Source organism: Electrona antarctica (assembly GCF_951216825.1).
Source record: "Electrona antarctica genome assembly, chromosome: 18".
Taxonomy (NCBI): domain Eukaryota; kingdom Metazoa; phylum Chordata; class Actinopteri; order Myctophiformes; family Myctophidae; genus Electrona; species Electrona antarctica.
Genome location: NC_136799.1, coordinates 25,738,943 through 25,756,385, shown reverse-complemented (window position 1 = coordinate 25,756,385; position 17,443 = coordinate 25,738,943).

Genomic DNA, 17,443 nt, shown 5'->3' with positions numbered 1-17,443 from the left:
TACAGCGTATTATTTTCTTTGTACCTATTAATAAACACAAATAAGCTCATACACTGACTGTCTGTACAAAAAGTAACAATGTATCAATTTAGACAAATAATTTATGACTGTAGCCTATTACAGGCCACAGATCTGGGAGAAACATTCTTTGAACATACCGGTCCGGTACCCTACCCAAAACCCATACCTCCTGTTCTTATTGCACATTGTTATCTTATGTAGGTCTACTAGCTCTGATCAATAGCTCTAATGTGTTGCGACCAGAGCTAGTCTACCACAGCTACATATGGTATGGTACAATTATAATATGCCCCATGTTACAGCTACAAACAAAATCAGACAGACTGCAGCCATTATTACCAAGTACCAACATTATAAAGAAGATAAACGCTTCAGGTGAAGCTTATTAACGTTGTTTATCTAAGCTGCTTCGCAATTAAAGATTGTAGTCGTATAACCAAGAACCATAAGATCAACAGTTCACGTTGCTTCTTGCGTTTCCACCGCTGGTGGTCGCCACTGAGCAGCACGCCGATGAACATCATTGGATTATTAGGTCCTTTCTCTCTGCAGCAGCTGAGCAACATAGTTATGTTATTCTCCCAAGGGCGATCGATTACTGTTGAACATGTTTTGACTAATCATATCTGAGAATGAGAGAGAGACATGTTTCAACTGCTGGATGTGGAGATAAGACTGGCTTTTGTAAAGTTACCAAAGCTGACAGTATCTTCTAGGTATAGAGGCCTACCTCACACAATATTCATATTCAAGCTATTAGTCTATTGATTCATAACAAGTCTAAATGACATCCGTGGGATCAGCCAAATAACCACACAGGATTTGAAAACAACTGTTTGTTCATTGCTTTGAATTATATGCCGGTGGTCAGGGATAAAAGGTGCTTTTGTGTTAAATCAAAAAGCAGTGAATTTACTAAACCTATAATTTGCCTGTGGTGATGACTCATAATTTGTAATCACTCTGTTTTCACAGAATTTCTTGAAACCTGTTTCAGTGCTATTGATACTAGGCAGGGGCGGATTAATGAAGGGCCCCTGAGCCAATAATTATTTTGGGTCCCCCATAGCGTGTGTGTGTGAAACATTTTTTTATCATCTTTTTTACCTAAATTTAACACAATCAACGGCAGGGCCTCAAACCCAGTACTGCGCGGTCCAGTTTCCCTGAAGAGCCCCTGAGAGGCAAGAGCCCCTTGGCCCCGGCCTCACCAGCCCAAATGAGTCCTGTTGATAAGTTTGTGGTATGAATCATATAGTAGGCCATACAAAAGCATGTGTAGCCTCTGTGTATATATGGCATAAATATAATGTTAAAACATATATATAGCTGACTGTACTTTTACACTACAAATGTATGGGGTGGCATGCTAAAAGCCTGAATTGAACAAGAGGGAACGTCTTAATCCTGGTCTCTATTCGTCTGTGCGGTGTGCATGTGTCCGTCCACGTCCACAGACTCCACACTTGGCCTTACTCTGATGCATTTGAGTCAAAGTGGTTTGTTTGAGCCTTCTCTGCATCACTGTCCTTGTTGTTGCCGTTGAAGTTGTCCTATCGAGTCTCTCTTCCTCCCTTCCACTCGGGAGACTCTAGGGGTATTGCTCGTTATTGCTCGTTTTTGTGAGAGTGCTGCAAGGGTCCTGTTACCCGCCCATTATCCTTTCTCTTGCCAGAGCCAACAGGAGGCTCTACCTGCCTTGTGTGTTCTTGGGGATTGCAGACACTGAGAGGTCTCTAGGACACATTCTTTACCTATTAACTGGTGCTCACTAATGCTCATTATCGTACCGTTTTTATCTACTCGGTCTGCGTCTCATAGAATAGGCCAGTCAATCTAAGATTTGACCCAAAAGAAATTGCAATAGTAATCATTCAAGGTATTTTATGATCCTTAGGGTCATCCAAATAACATGTATTATATACATTTTGGATTACGGTAAAAAAAAAAAAATCTAATTTTAATGATGCTTTAAGAAGCATGTAATGTGTCAAACTAGGGGGTTTTCATGATTCTGAATCCATTCCAAGCATTTGCTTTGCACGAAAAACACTCCTTGGGCTAAAAACGGCCATAACCACTTGCCCAAATGTGATGAGGTCAGCACATTTGGGGCTATGGCCTAATTTAGCCCAGTGAGCTTAGATTGACTGGCCTAGAAAGACTGTGGTTCAACCCGCCTACCAGTGACATCATCGATGGGGATCCGACCTAATACAAACTGCATGCTTTCTATTCCTGAAAGGTTAGCATGCTTCAATGGAAGCCATTGTTCTCAAGTTAATAAAATAAATATTTGAAATCTTGTTTGAAAACAAAAAACCTGCCTAATGATGTCACAGGTAGGCAGGTTTCTGAGCCCTGCTATGAGACACAGGTTGAGTATAAACTAGATACAGTGCCCCTCGGGGCACAGGTCTCCACCAGGGCAGGTCAGGTTGTGGCCTCCTGGTGGCGCTATAATAGGCCAATGTGAAAAGGGTGCCATTTCTTCTTACGCCTTGGATGGCAATTGGATGATTTGAGGCATTTTGTTCCAAAAATGTGTTTTGCAAAAATCCACCTGTTGGTGGCGCTATAACAGGCCAATGTGAAAAGGGTGTGATATATTCCTCAGCCTAGTAGGAAAGTCTGTGAAAGATTTGACGTAAATTGCACGCTGCGTCTTTTTGAGGCTTTTTGTGATTTGAGGCTTCTTGTTCAAAACGGGCCAATCCTGCAAACTTTGAAAGCCAATATTAGCCAATTAGGATGGAATATGAAATATCTGACAGATCCGGCTTGAACACATGACTATAGAGATAGTGTGTAACGATTTGCAGGATTTTTGGACAGAATCTGGAGGAGTAATATAAAAAGAATTTCAAAAGTCAGGCTCCTGATGGCGCTATAACAGGCCGTTCTGGAAAGTTTGGGGCAGAGGTTCATCGTTGGCATGTGCAACATTTTGCATCGACCGGGTTAACGGTGCCGGAGATTAGCTGTACACAGATGGACGGACGGATGCTGAATCCATTCCAAGCATTAGTTTTGCAAAAAAAAACACTCATTGGGCTAAAAACGGCCAATGCCGTCATCACAAATTGCCATGCACACAAGTGGGCATGGCCGTTTTAAGCCCAATGAGTGTTTTTTTGCAAAACTAATGCTTGGAATGGATTCAGCATCATGAAAACCCCCTAGTTTGACACATCACATGCTAGATAAAGCATAATGAAATTTTGAATATTTAGCCTTCTATAGGTTGTTAATGGTATGGTCACATATTATGCCAATTATGAAAATTGCTCAACATATGCAAGTTAGCATCCGGCAGTTTCTACATGCTGGGGACCCATACTAAACATTTCTAACATAAAACGTTGGTGTACTCAACATGTCCGGGTTCACTTTTTGGCTACTAGGCTATGATGAAGATCAAATAGATCGAAATTCATTCTCAATAAAGAACGTCTTTCTTGTACCTATGGTGTGCACCTGTGCGGGCTCCATCCAATATCTACTGAAGTTTCTTTAGCCCAGCACCCAGCCTGTCGATGTGCGTATTCTACGTCCGCTCACAATATTTAAATATCTCATCTTTTCACCATGATCATGTAAGATGACAACTGCATTTATGTGAATATATATATATATATATATATATATATATATATTGTTTGTGTTGGGACAAAATAGCTGATTTTCTCGTCTACATATGATGTAAATTCTCCTTTCATTGTCAATGGCATTTAATGTTTGTGTTGCCACAAAAAGCCGATTTGTTCAGACATAAATTCTCCTTTCATTGTCAATGGAAAATGTGACACGAGTTAAGGACAAAAAAATCACACCTGTGTGAAGTGAGGGGCGCTCAGGGGCGCTCTTATCAGCGTACATCATCCTTCTCCATTCATTGTCAGTGGGAATTTGTGTAGGACAAGAATCTACACTATAGCTGAATATAGGAGGGGCTCAGCAGGAAACCGGTGGATTGTGCAGTCCGGGTAGGGAATGAGGCATCACCCCAGGTGAAGGAGTTCAAGTATCTCGGGGTCTTGTTCACGAGTGAGGGGAGGACGGAGAAGGAGATCAGCCGGAGAATCGGAGCGGCAGGGGCGGTATTGCAGTCGCTGTACCGCACTGTTGTGACGAAAAGAGAGTTGAGCCAGAAGGCAAAGCTCTCTGTCTACCGAGCAATCTTCGTTCCTACTCTCATCTATGGTCATGAAGTGTGGGTCATGACTGAAAGAATAAGGTCGCGAATACAAGTGGCCGAAATGAGTTTTCGGCGGGTGGCTGGCATCTCCCTTAGAGATAGGGTGAGAAGTTCAGTCACACGAGAGAGACTCGGAGTAGAACCGCTGCTCCTTCGCCTGGAAAGGAGTCAGCTGAGGTGGTTCGGGCATCTGGTTAGGATGCCTCTCGGGCGCCTCCCTAGGGGGGTCCTAGGGAGGACCCCGGGGAAGACCAAGGCGCAGTTGGAGGAAACACATCGACTCACTGGCCTTGGAACGTCTCAGAATCCCCCAGGAGGAAGTCACTAATGTTGCTCTGGAGAGGGAAGTCTGGAGCACTCTGGTGGAGCTGTTGCCCCCGGGACCCGACTACGGATAAGCGGTTGAAGATGGAGAGATGGATGGATGGTAGAGCTGGGGAGATGCATTGTTCCGCCTGGGAAAATGACCATACTTCTATAGTATAGAAGTAGGGTCATTTTCCCGTTGACTTCCAGGCAATCAAACTTCATTTTGCAACCAGTGGATTTCCCCCTGCTAGCTTTTCGATAGAAAATAAAGTTTAAAGTTGTTTCCACATTGTTGGCTTCATTTTTCAGGCCGGAAGCTTCCTGCTTGGTCTTATCACATTCTGTCCTTTACTGCTCTGTTCTGTACTAACCATATCTCCAGTAAAGTAGCCCACAGGCCCATGGTAACTACATTTGTTTGAAGCCATGACTTTGACAAATCCATCCAATTTACAATCACATTTTGTGAATTAGCTACCTACATTGTGCAGAGGAGAAAAAAAATCTTGGTATTAGTTTTGACTAACCTGTTTGCACCCTGTTGGAAGACGTATTTCCTTGTCCTCTTTTTTCACAAGATTATCTCAGCATGACGTGAACTGAGTGTGGCGAAGGCAAACGGCTGGTCTCAGGCTTGAATAATTCAAACTACTTATTTACATGTTCTTTATTTACAGTGAAGCAGCACCCGGCTGTCACACCGCTGTTTCTCACTGGTGTGATTATGACTTCTGCCTTCCCTGTGGCATTACCCAGTTGTGTTAAATAGTGGGAGGTTGTGTTTGAGCCTGTCTGTCCGTCAGTCTGTGAGTGCATATGCGTTTCAGTGAGACAGACAGAAAGTGATAGAATATTAATACTGCGTATGGATTTGTTGAAGTGTGTGGGTTTATCACAATATGTTTGTGTGTGTGTTTGTGTTTGTGTGTGTGTTTTGCTCTCACCATATGCAGTATCATTATTATGAGCAGCGTTACTTAAAGAAGATGGATGCTACAGTGCGCGTTGCCCTCTGGCTCAGTTATGGAGATATGACAGTCTCTTTATCATCAGAACCAGTTTACTATTGCCTTTGCATAATGACCCTGCTTAGGCGGATATTTCCATATTCTTTCGGGGCTCTCTGTGTTTTACGTCCTGTGCTGGTGACTGCATGGGTCTTTTGCTTCGAAAATAATTTTATGTGCGCAGTATTTTTCTTGTGTGAACTTTGTCTGGTAAGACAGGCACTGCATGGTTGCATTCTGCGGTCTGTTATTTCACAATATCAGAATGATATGTTGCAGAATGAAATGTTGCGATGGAAGCGTAACGTTTTAAGCAAATAAGCTTGCTTAAAACAGTAATCGTAATTAGCATCGCAATTGAATTACGAACAATGCTGGCTCACAATAACTCACCTGACCTGTTTTCCGAGGAGCACTTTTATGCTCCTAGAGGCAAAGGAAAAACCTAGAGGCCAAGAAAAACTATTATTAAAATAATAATAATAATAACTAGAAAAGGATCGCTGCAAGCAGCGATAAGGCCGAACCAAGCAGGAAGGCAATAAGAATAATATGCACAAGAAACAAGGAAGACTAAACTTGAGAAAAAGACCATGGAATTGTGACAGGGTCGGTTTTTTATAGTGGGGGGCAGGTACAGGTTCTTGAAGACTCATACAGAGTTGGCGGTGCCCAGATTTGAACCCATGACCTTGTGTTGCAAAGGCAAGAGCTCTACCTACCGAGCTAACAAGCAAAATCATTCAGTGTTTTTGTAGCAAGTTGCACAAGGATAACTAATGATAAGGTGGGTATAAAGATTTATGAATTGACTGCGTATAAACCAGAAAATATACCAGATTCGGATGAGGAGCTCAATGAGTGAAAACCAATGAAATTAGTCTGAAACAGGGATTAAAGGTCAACTGAAAAATTATTATTAAACTTCAGAGAAAATAAACAGCTTTGAACATTCATGAAAAACAAACAAATGGGGCCCACTTTAAGTTGTTGACTTGAAAAGTCCCAGTTCAGTTCCTATTCAGTTCAGGGAAAGCAGTCCCTTTCTCCAATTTGGAGAACCAGATTACCACATTTGTGGGTGAAGGGGGGGTTCAGAGTTCCGGGTCGGCTCGCCAGGTCTGGGTACCATCCGGTACCAGAACCATCCATGCAAGGGAATCCTTTCAGGACACAAAAAACCTGAACTGAAAGGCCAGGTGTCCAAATCAGTCTTTGTTTCAAAATCACTGTTGTACAACATCAAATAATCTATCAATTCATGAGTAAAGAACCTGATTTGATCAGGATCAAGTTCTTTATACATGTTTCTCACTAAACAAATCAGTTTCTAGCATTGTTACGGCCCTTTAAACTTGGCTCAACCAAGGGCTAACATAAAAGGACACAAAGTCAGATCAAAAGTTTACAAAGATATTACACATTTATTTAAAATCCTGCATTGCAAAACAGGGACTGATGGACAAGAATACTTACGACCAGCCCATCTGAAACTTAACTAATAACAGCAACAAAAAGGGACCACAACTGTTCAGTTTGGGTGTTTGGGAGACAATGAGCTGCTGGCCACAGGTCCACTTATATAGCCTGCAACTAATCAAGAACAGCGGACTAAGGGTGTGGCAGCCAGAAATCTCAGGTGATTGACAGGTGAGGCACTTTAGACCAGCAGAGGTCAGCAAAGCCACAGGCACTACAACAGAACAAAGTAAAGACAAAATTTCACAAAACGGCTCATAAAACCTTCATTTTTTCACTTAAAAAAACGTACTATACTTTCCCATGTCCGTATAGGTCCAAAGGTCACGTGTAGAAGTTTTCGTGCATTTTGATCAAAGATCCTGGGAGGAGATGCATTTTAATTGATTTTCATATAATTCAAAAGTAACAGCGCGGAACTTGTTCGGCATGAGGAGACGCATATGTGTGTCGAGGTTTCATTGCCGACGGTCAAACGGTTCATGAGCTATGCCTGGTCAAAGTTTGCATTTTCAATATAGCGCCACCCTTTGGCCAATGGTTGTGGCCCTGGGCTTCGCATCCTCACCGTTTGGCATGGCCCTCTACCATATCTCCAAATTTCGCGAAAACCGACTGCACGGTTCAGCCAGAACTGCTATTTTTGGCGGAAGAAAAGAAATAGCAATTTCAAAAAAGGACCAGGGCTGCTTGGTCCTTTAACTAGAAAAGTCGCAATTTTGAAAATGTGCAGTGTGGTTGCCGCAGTCGCTTACATAGGCCCCTCCCACTAATATTGCCAGGCAATTACAATGTCACGTTTTGTTATGGACAAAAGGGCCATTAAAATTACATTTTGGACTTTCCATACAAAGTTATTGATCCTAAGCCACTGATTGCATTAATGTAGACCTTTATTAATCCCCCCCCCCCCCCCCCCCCAAAAAAAACGTCACATGGTTTTGTCCAATTAGAATACCATGCAGACAGGCCTACGTCAGGGGTTATTCCAAAATTAATGGAAACAAAATCACCACGTGAGAAGAGGAGGTGAATTGTATATGCTATAGGCCAGGGCCTATATTATCTTTATTTGGACTTTTTCCAGAAATAAATAAATACATAAATAAAAAATGGACACTCAATACCTCGTTATAGTTAGTTAGTTATATACAGATATAGTCCGCGGCTGTCCGCCGTGTAAAAGACTAAAGTTTGTGATAGCCTACACCCTACATTGTCTTTTCGGCGGGCAACACCATCGTGAATCTGCTGAACTTTGTTAGACTACAAGGAAGAAGACAGCTCAAGGTAATTAATTGAACGTTCACTTTTCTTTGCTGGTTTTGCTAATTGCATTGGATTATAGTTTTATAGATTATAGTTTTTTCACGGGCCACGGCAGCTACATAAAAATAACAAGGTGAACACAGGTGTTACTAATAATGATACTAATTAACAATATCGGCAGTCCCCTGTCAGGTCTGTTTCGAGTTTAATTACAACGCAAATAATTCAATTGACACTATTACAGTAACACCTTATATTAAAGGGAGAACTCCTAACGCTATGGACCAGAGCTACCTACAACACTGTGTATGTTTACACAAGTATACAGTAGGTATACAGTCAGTAGTTAACTTGTCATCCATGTCCAACTTTTTAATTTCAATAAACCACATGAGGGTGTACAAATGGAACCAAATGGACCCAATTGGTTCCATTTTGTACACTCTCAGATAGATTCAATGGAGGAAATAATTAGCTAAATAAAACACTGAGGGCCCCCCATTATAGAACCCTTAAGGGTCCCTGCCCTGTTTCCATTTTGAGAATCACTGCACTTGTTGTTAAAAGTATGCTGTGACAGGGTAAAATATCTGTTGTATGAGGTCTGACAGAGTGGTACACTTAATTAATTGTGGGGTAGGGTCTTCAACACCCTACCCCTAGGTCCTCAGAGTACAGGGTCAGGGGGTCTGCCAAATCTTTGTGTAACGGGAACATTTGCCGAAAATAGCAAATCTACAAGCTTAGAGGCGTTGTGAGCTTGTAAATCGGCTAGAAAAAGAGCAGAGCCAATGGTCAAGTTGACTAAATATTGAGGGTTTAAAAGGTCTGAAAATACACATTAGCAAGAATCTATCCTTCCTGGATCACCTGTGTGACCTCACCGAGTTTGGGTGCTTGGTGTCGTGGTGTCAAACTAGCCATAGCCAGCCTTTATCTGCCTTTGCAATGCATATTGCCCTAGGCAGATTCAAAGTCTGGCCCCTCTCAATTGTGGGAGGACGTCACTTCATGGCTGAAGTGGTGACGAGCAACCAGATTCGTCTGGACGATCAAACTAATATCCACACAGTGATATTAGTATGATCGCTACGCGAGGCTAGTGTCAAACAGGTCTGATGGTTCTGTTCTGTGAGCCTAGGCACATACCTCTTTGAGCCTAGGGGGTTGGTATTGAATTTGAGCACGGATGTGTAATATTCAATTCTTCTTTGGAGAGGTCGTCTTCTCCTCAAGGAGCCCTTTTATGTGCTGGAATGGATTCCTGAATAATCCAGCTTGATCTTTCCTTTCCTTTCTTTCCTCAAACTCCTCTGCTTTCCTCCCTCCTCCCCTTTGTCATTGCTGCTGCTTCTCTGATGGTCACTGTTGCTGCATTCTTCATACAAGATCTCCCCAAATAAGTTTAGCTTTGATTCCACTGACCCACGTAGTGCGGTGTCTCCACTCCTGGTCATTCCACTTCATTGGTCTTTGGCAGTTTATATCCACTTAATCTTGTTACTTTGGAGTGGAATTTTCAGGCTCCTGGCCCTTTGACGTAACTCTGTTCTTGGGTCACTTGGTGCATCTGGGTTCACATCTTGGGGGTTGGGGCCCATTTATAATCATATTATTTAATATCAATCATATAGACCATGGTTCCCAAACCTCTCTCCCGAGAACATTGGAGCGTGACACAAGCTCCAATGTGTCACGTTGCAATTGCAATGCTCTTTGAGCTTGCAGATCTGCTATTGGAATTTCCTTGATTGATTTTATTTATTCATGAAATTATTCAGAAAGAATTTATATTTTTGTTTATTTATGCAAAATTGAAATTATACCCATAAAATCACAAATGGGTTTCGACCTCCCTGTTTGGGAACCACTAACTGATTAACTGAACAGTAATTCCAACTGGCATATTCATCGCACTGGGTGGCAAACTCCCGCTGGGAGTTCGATGGAATGCATGTATAGTGAATGAGAGCCAGGTGGTCCAGTTTAATGAGCTTATGAACGAACACTATTTTTGAACAACTGCTGCAAACTGTGTAAAATACTTGGTTCTAGAAAATAAAAGAAGATATATCACACATTCTTTTCTGCTGTGTTGCTTTTCCATGCGCATAAACATTTTTATTGAGGATGGGATATCTAAAGAGCACAGAGTATGTTTCTATGATTAAGTATGTGCAGTTATCGCATGATTGTCCATCATTGCCAGGCTGACAACCAAATCTTGTGATACTACCGAGCCTGGAACGATACCTGGCGCTGTTTAGATGTGTGCACATAAAAAAACAACTGTGATCATGATCTTCTATTATATTACTGAACTGATGGCAATTAAGGTTGCAATCATGCAGAAATACTGTTTGTTCATAAGCTGGTCCAGTCCACTGCGAATTAATTTCACCAAACGTCCGGTTTGAGTTTGCCACAATGTGTGGGGCTGATCGCTTCTATTCCTTCTTAAATTATGTTCCTTGCATATTGCATATAGACGGAAATCCGTGGAGCGCTGCCCTGGGTGCAATCATAACTGCGGTGTCAATCGGCTCTCATTATTGCCGCTTGACACCACAGTTATGGTTGCCGCTCGGTGGATTTGTCTGTACATTGAGTGCACGTACTCAAGAAAATCAGCAGGTAATTAAGCCATGCAAATAGTTTATGTGTAAAAAAAAAAGAACGTGAAAGTAACTACTTGCATATTTGTATCGTGCTGTGCATATTTCAAATGATGGTATATCACTGCACTGAACAGTAGACAGTAAGAACATTTGCTCCCAGAAAAAGATTTAGGGGCAGTGTCCACCAAGATTATTATTATTATTACTATTTTATTTTTTCTGAGTGCAGCGTATGGTTTTTAATTGTACAATGGGAGCACAGCAGCACGTTGCACGTTGCAATAAGCTTATCCAGCTTAACACCAGGTTTGTTTGGTTCACTTATCAGTGCTACTACCTTTAGCGCAATATTTTGCCTTTCCTTAAAGCACTTTGTAAACTTGCTTTTTTGCTTTTTAAAAGTGTATTATTAATTCATATATTAATTCAGACACCGACACGCACGCACACACCATTGCACACACTAACTTTTCGTCATTGAGCCTCGAAGTGAATTATTCCCAGGGTCTTCCAAGCGTTTCAGACGCAAATATTGTCTTTGGACGTGCCTGAGGGGAAGTGCACGCTGTAGAGAGAAAACAACACTGGGCGCCATGTATTTCCTACATTCCACAGTGTGTGTGTGTGCATACCGTAGAGTTGTAATGTGCATGAACTATTTTTTTAAATTGTTTGTGTGTAGGTGTTTGAGTGCATATTAAGGTGTGTGTGTGTGCGTGTGCGTGTGCGTGTGTGCGTGCGCGTGCGTGTGTCACCTTGTATAAAGCTCTTGGTCTTTTCTTGTGACCCACCAAGAGAACATTATTAATGTTTCGGCCCAGGAGACAGTTTTAAACCTCAAACACATCCCACCTTTATCCCTCAATATATCATCATCTGCTCACATTGCACACACTTGTACAAGGGCATTTGTGCATGTACAATTTTGCTTGCTTGTCCATGTAAGCCTATTCTACTTGTGTCTGTGTACGCGCAAGTGCATTTCAGTGTGTCTGTGTACAGTTGTACACTGTACTTAATTGAGATGTAGCTACAGCATGTTTGTATATGTTTGTGTGCAGGCATGTTGACATTTTTGTGCCTGTGCTTGTGCTGTTGTGGATGTCCTGTACATTGCTGTACAGGGCTGTTATGACAAGGTAACCTTTGAACTTCTGCCAGCGGATACATGTTTTCTATGGGTGGGGCATAGTTTTACTGTAATTCTGCTCACACATTCGACAGATTGGAGCCTGGAGGCGCTTGGCTGCATGGAATTGGGTTATCTCACATTTCAAGACAGTTGTCTTGTGATTAAGGGTCTGCTTAAATAGCAGTGTACATTTGTACAACCATTCGCTAGAATCGCTACTGGTGAGTGGCCGCTGGGTCCATATTGATTTGTAGAGATAACTCGCTTTTAACAGCTGTTGACTTATAAACAGTGCATTTGTGTCAGTGTAACAGTCATTCATGCCATCTATAGTTTAATTACACAATGTGTCACATACTGATAGAGTAGGTCCCCAGTGTTGATGTGTACAGTACATTAGTGTATGGGCTGCTATACAACAACTTAACCCCTCTATAAAATTCCTCTGGCACCTTTACCTCTTCTCCTTTCTACTTCCTCAATACAAAGAGGTGGTGGTGTGACTCACTGGCGGAGATACAGTATAGATGAAGCAGGGGAAGCAGTCGCATCGGGGCCCGCGGGAGGAGGCGGCCCGTGGGCAGCTACTACCCATGGCCGTGCCGTGGTAATAAACTCTCTCTCTCTCTCTCTCTCTCGCATTCACACCTATAATTCGGTACACTCGATGCGAATGGACGGAGAAGTTGCATCATTCTTAATGCATATTTAATTTGCTGCATTTGCCTTCACACTGCGCTGTCATCCGCAGCAATTGGAAACGCAGCAGGGAAAATTATCAATGTGTTCAATTCATAAACTACACAGTGAAATCTATGGTGTTAAAATTATACTTCGAGACTAGTAATAGTTAGGACGTAAAATGTGGGTAACGTGTGTCAGGGACTAGACGTCTTTCTCTCTCTCTCTCTATGTGTGCATGCGCGGCTTGCGCACGCACGCACGCACGCACGCACGCACGCACGCACGCAGTGTTCTTTGGGAATGTGGTTGCAGAGCGCAGACAGCAGCACAAAATTAATCCGACCTAGGCTCCGACGTTTACAAGTTTATCGAGATGAAGAAAGTCCCCACTCCCCACACAGTGACAGCAGTGACAGTACTCCATGTTTACGCACAGACTGAATATTCTGTACAGTACAGTGTTTTTATGTGTTTCCTTAAGCAATTGATTAATCTACTCGTCCTCAAATTTCAATGAGGGCTTTGGTCTCCTTATTTGCCCAGGTCTATCCAGGGTAACGGGACATATTTGCGCTGCGTAAAATTAATATCCCTTCTGTCTCCAACTGTGTTTAGTCATTCATCCGCCACATAGTTTGCTTCCTTTCCTTTATTTGCTGCGGATTGCATTCACACCTGCAGTGAGTCGAAGTTGGGTGCGCTAGGGAAGCGAAGTGAAACCCCCGTTTTTTGGCGAAGTAGAATGTGGTTCTTTGTTGCGGATCAGGATTCGAATGAGCCTTCACACCTGCCAAACGAAGCGCACTTTCCGACAATACGCAGCAGGATTAGTTTTAATCACAGTATCTAGACTTATACGACATAAGACTACATTTCCTGTCAATAATATGCAGTGTAAAATGTAGTTCATTGGGAGGTAAAGGGAGACTTACTTACTGGCTGCACATTACAGAATACAGACACAGTTTTGATTCTTTGAACAGTCAAAACAAGACATAGAAGAACCACAGACACTTTGGAAAGAGAGGGCAAGATAGATGGATTAAAGGTGGCACTTTCCCGAATCCCAAAGCTGTCCCAGTCATTGTCACAGCCATACGGCATGCACAAATATGTACGAGTAGCAGCCTACAGTATTTCGATATGTAACCAGTTTTTCCATATACTATGTAACCTGTGAGTCTACAGTATTTATATTCATTGCCTCAGCCTCGGGTATACTGAGCCACGTTGTTGAGCGTCTTAGTCTGAAGTGGTCATTTATGTTCCCGCTCAGCGTTCACCGTGCGGCGGGGTGTTGTATGGGGGTTGTCAATCTTGCTTTGGATCCCGGGGACTGTTCCCACCGCCACTGGTGTGACTGGTGTCATATGGTGTTCTTCGTAACAGAATTAGAATAGCTAATGATTCATACAGTATAACTGTGCAACCTTCCACATTCACAATGTCTAGATGCACCTGTTAATGTGTGGACTTTTATACATTGGCCCCAATAAAGCAATTTTAGACTATGTATTGAGCATGGGTTAATATCTTCCCTGTTGGTTAAACCCTGTTGTTGACCGGGGTCCCCCAGGAGTCTATTTGGCTCCCTCGTCAATAATAGCTGATCAACAAGCTCACAACGTGTGGAAATGTGATGTGCTTGTAGATATAGCCTAGGCCTACTATTCTTGCTGAATGTTTGCCCATTTTCACTTAAAGTTCTATGCTATTATGACATGCCCAGAATAGGGATGCTAGGGTTTAAGTAGTTCATTTTATTTGCATTGGAGTTCAGGCAGAAAGAATATCCAAGTTTTTCTTTTTCATGTCCTTGTGTTTTATTTTTATCATGTTGTGATAGACTATTCTTCCAATAACAAACTATTCAATAGTACCCATCATGAAATTGGTGTACGGTATATCTTATTCTTAAACACTGGACTTTTTGACATGGAAGAGAGGTCAATCACATATACAGATGCAGGTGTGCTGCGAAGATGGCGTTGATCCCCAGACCTTATTGAAGGAAATGCCTTGTGATCGGGGTAGAATAATACTGCGGGAATTGCCAAACAATGGCAATGGACTCATATAACCAGGGGCTCTTTGTTTGAGTGGTGGCGCAATCTGATCTAGCTGCTGCTTCACTTCTAGGAAGACAAGGAAAGGCTAATGGAACTCACGTTCCCGCCCCGTTCCACCTCCGCCTGTAACCTCACACTGCATCTCTCTATCCCTCTTTCTCTCTCCCTCCCTCTCCCTCTCCCTCCCTCTCTCTCTCTCTCTCTCTCTCTCTCTCTCTCTCTCTCTCTCTATCTGCTCTTTGTTTCTCTTTTCCTGTCTTTCTCTCTCTCACTCAGCCCTCACTCCCTTCGGCCCCCGTCTCCATTGTAACCCACATGGCATCAGATTCTCTTCTCGGTGAAATCCATACAATCTTCCAACGTACATGGACCATCTTTGAAATAAATGGACAATAATTGCTGGGGTTGTTGGTGGTTGCCACCTCAGAAACCTGCACTTGCTGCTACAGTACATGTTGGATCTGTCTCCACTGTTCCTCAAGTCCTCTCTGTCTCTCTCTCTTACCCATCCACACCTCGTCCCGCTTGCCCGCCCTCTTTCCCGCCCCTTCTCCCTTACTGTCAATTATGCTTTATTGGCATGACTGACTGAAAAATATATATGTTGTACCAATAATAGCATCAGGGATGGTCTCCAGTGCAGCCCCTCTCTGTCATTCTGTCAGGGGCTCCCAAACCTTTCAGCTTAAGTTAAGACCCAAAATACATTATATATATTAGTGTTGCGGGGCTAGGGTTTTTTATGACCCACGGGTCCCGCATGTATTAATAATTTGACTCTGCTCAGCCCGCTCCGCACCAGCGCATCAATTTTCACAACCCTACCTGGCCCGCAACCCGGCATCATTAAATACACATCAAAAATGTCTTTGAATGCGCCTTTTATTTGTCAAAAAAGGTTTTATAGGCTAATAACTGGCAAGCACGCATGGTCCCGGGTGTTTTCTGATCACCCGGAACTCTGTGCAAGGCACTTTTGGTTTATCACTTTGTTTAAATTAATTTGTCACACACGTGTGCGACATGGCAGAGATTGAGAGAAGACAGAGAGGTTGTCTTGAAGGGGGACAAGCGAGACTCACCCGCGCGTCGAAGACATGTAGAGTTATACAACAACAGGACTGGAGGCACAGACGCTGGAAGAAAACGCGACTAAAGACCTGAGAAACTCTTTGAAAACGTTTGATTACAATCAAACTTACAATCTGAGCGGTGTGTCCACGGCCACACACTCACGCTCGCCGTGGAAGTGTTTAGGGATTTATTGGTGAAAGGACACTCCGATAGGCTGCGCAAATTTCCTCCCAGGACAAGTGGCAACAACAATCATTTGTAAAATTCCATTATACATTATTTAACCCGCTCCAGCCCACCTCGCAAATAAAGTGAAAATGTCTTGACTCGGCTCAGCCCGCCCTGTGGTCGGCCTGCGCAACACTAATATATATGTGTATACATACACACGTGCACACACACATGCATGCACGCACGCACGCACGCACGCATGCATGCACACGAAACGGGGTGAGACGAGGTGTGGTGATGTAATCTCGATCATGCAAGGAATGCAGCAGCAGATGGATCATGGATTGGAGAGGGGTGAAATATAAATCACTCAAAGGAAGTCTGCAGCCTACATTTTGGCTTTACTTTTTCATTTTCTGTCCCTTCATTTTGCTGAATGGAGGCCATGGGAGGGAGATAAACATATAAGTGGATTACGGCTAAAACGATCCCATGATGGATATTGAGAGATGCTATAGCTTGCGTCTGTGGCCTACCCTCTCCCCTTCATCCCTGCCTCTTAGGCATAAGCAGATTAAAGTTAATGATGTAAAAGTGAATTAGATATTTAATCATCTTATCATCTTAGCGTAGTCAGGTCATAACTCAGGCGCTGATCTAAAATCCAGTCTGTTTGACGAGCGGGTGGCGACACGCAATAAGCTACATTTGTAAAAGTGTTGGAGCGTGGGGTGTCCGGCGAGCTGTAGAGAAAAATCAATTTGGTCATGGAGACCGCACTGTTGTCATTCCCCGTGGCCTAGGCTGCCTAGAGTTTCAGTGGGGCATTGGAATGACTGGCTTTCCCGTATTCGATTAGTTGCGAGAATTCTTCTCTCAAGATCGATAGTGAAATGATCTAACAGGTTGCTGGTGTGGGCTTCTAATGAGTTCTAGTGGAAATGGCCATTTGGGATTATCCAAATAATCTTAATCTTACAGTTACAATGGGATTTCTGAAATGTTGTATATTCCACATTGATTTGAACAAGATTTCTGTCTCAAGAACCACACACACAATAAATCCTTTGAACCACACGCACGCACGCACGCACACAGACACACACACACACACACACACACACACACACACACACACACACACACACTTTCAGTTTCACTCAAACCCCAGTGATTATCCTGTTACGTTTCTCAGCAGCTGAATATTCTTCATTGATTTGATGCAAGAATTCTACTTGGAGGATAAACAGTAATAGAATAAAACTGACCCGCTGATGAAAACAACCTATTTGAGGGCCACCTCCTCCGATTGCTCATTGAATTTCTCCTCTTCTGTACTCGCTCACGTCTTTTCATTGCTCTCCGCTTTTCTACTCTCTCTATCACCCTCCATCTGAACTCTTGCTGATTGA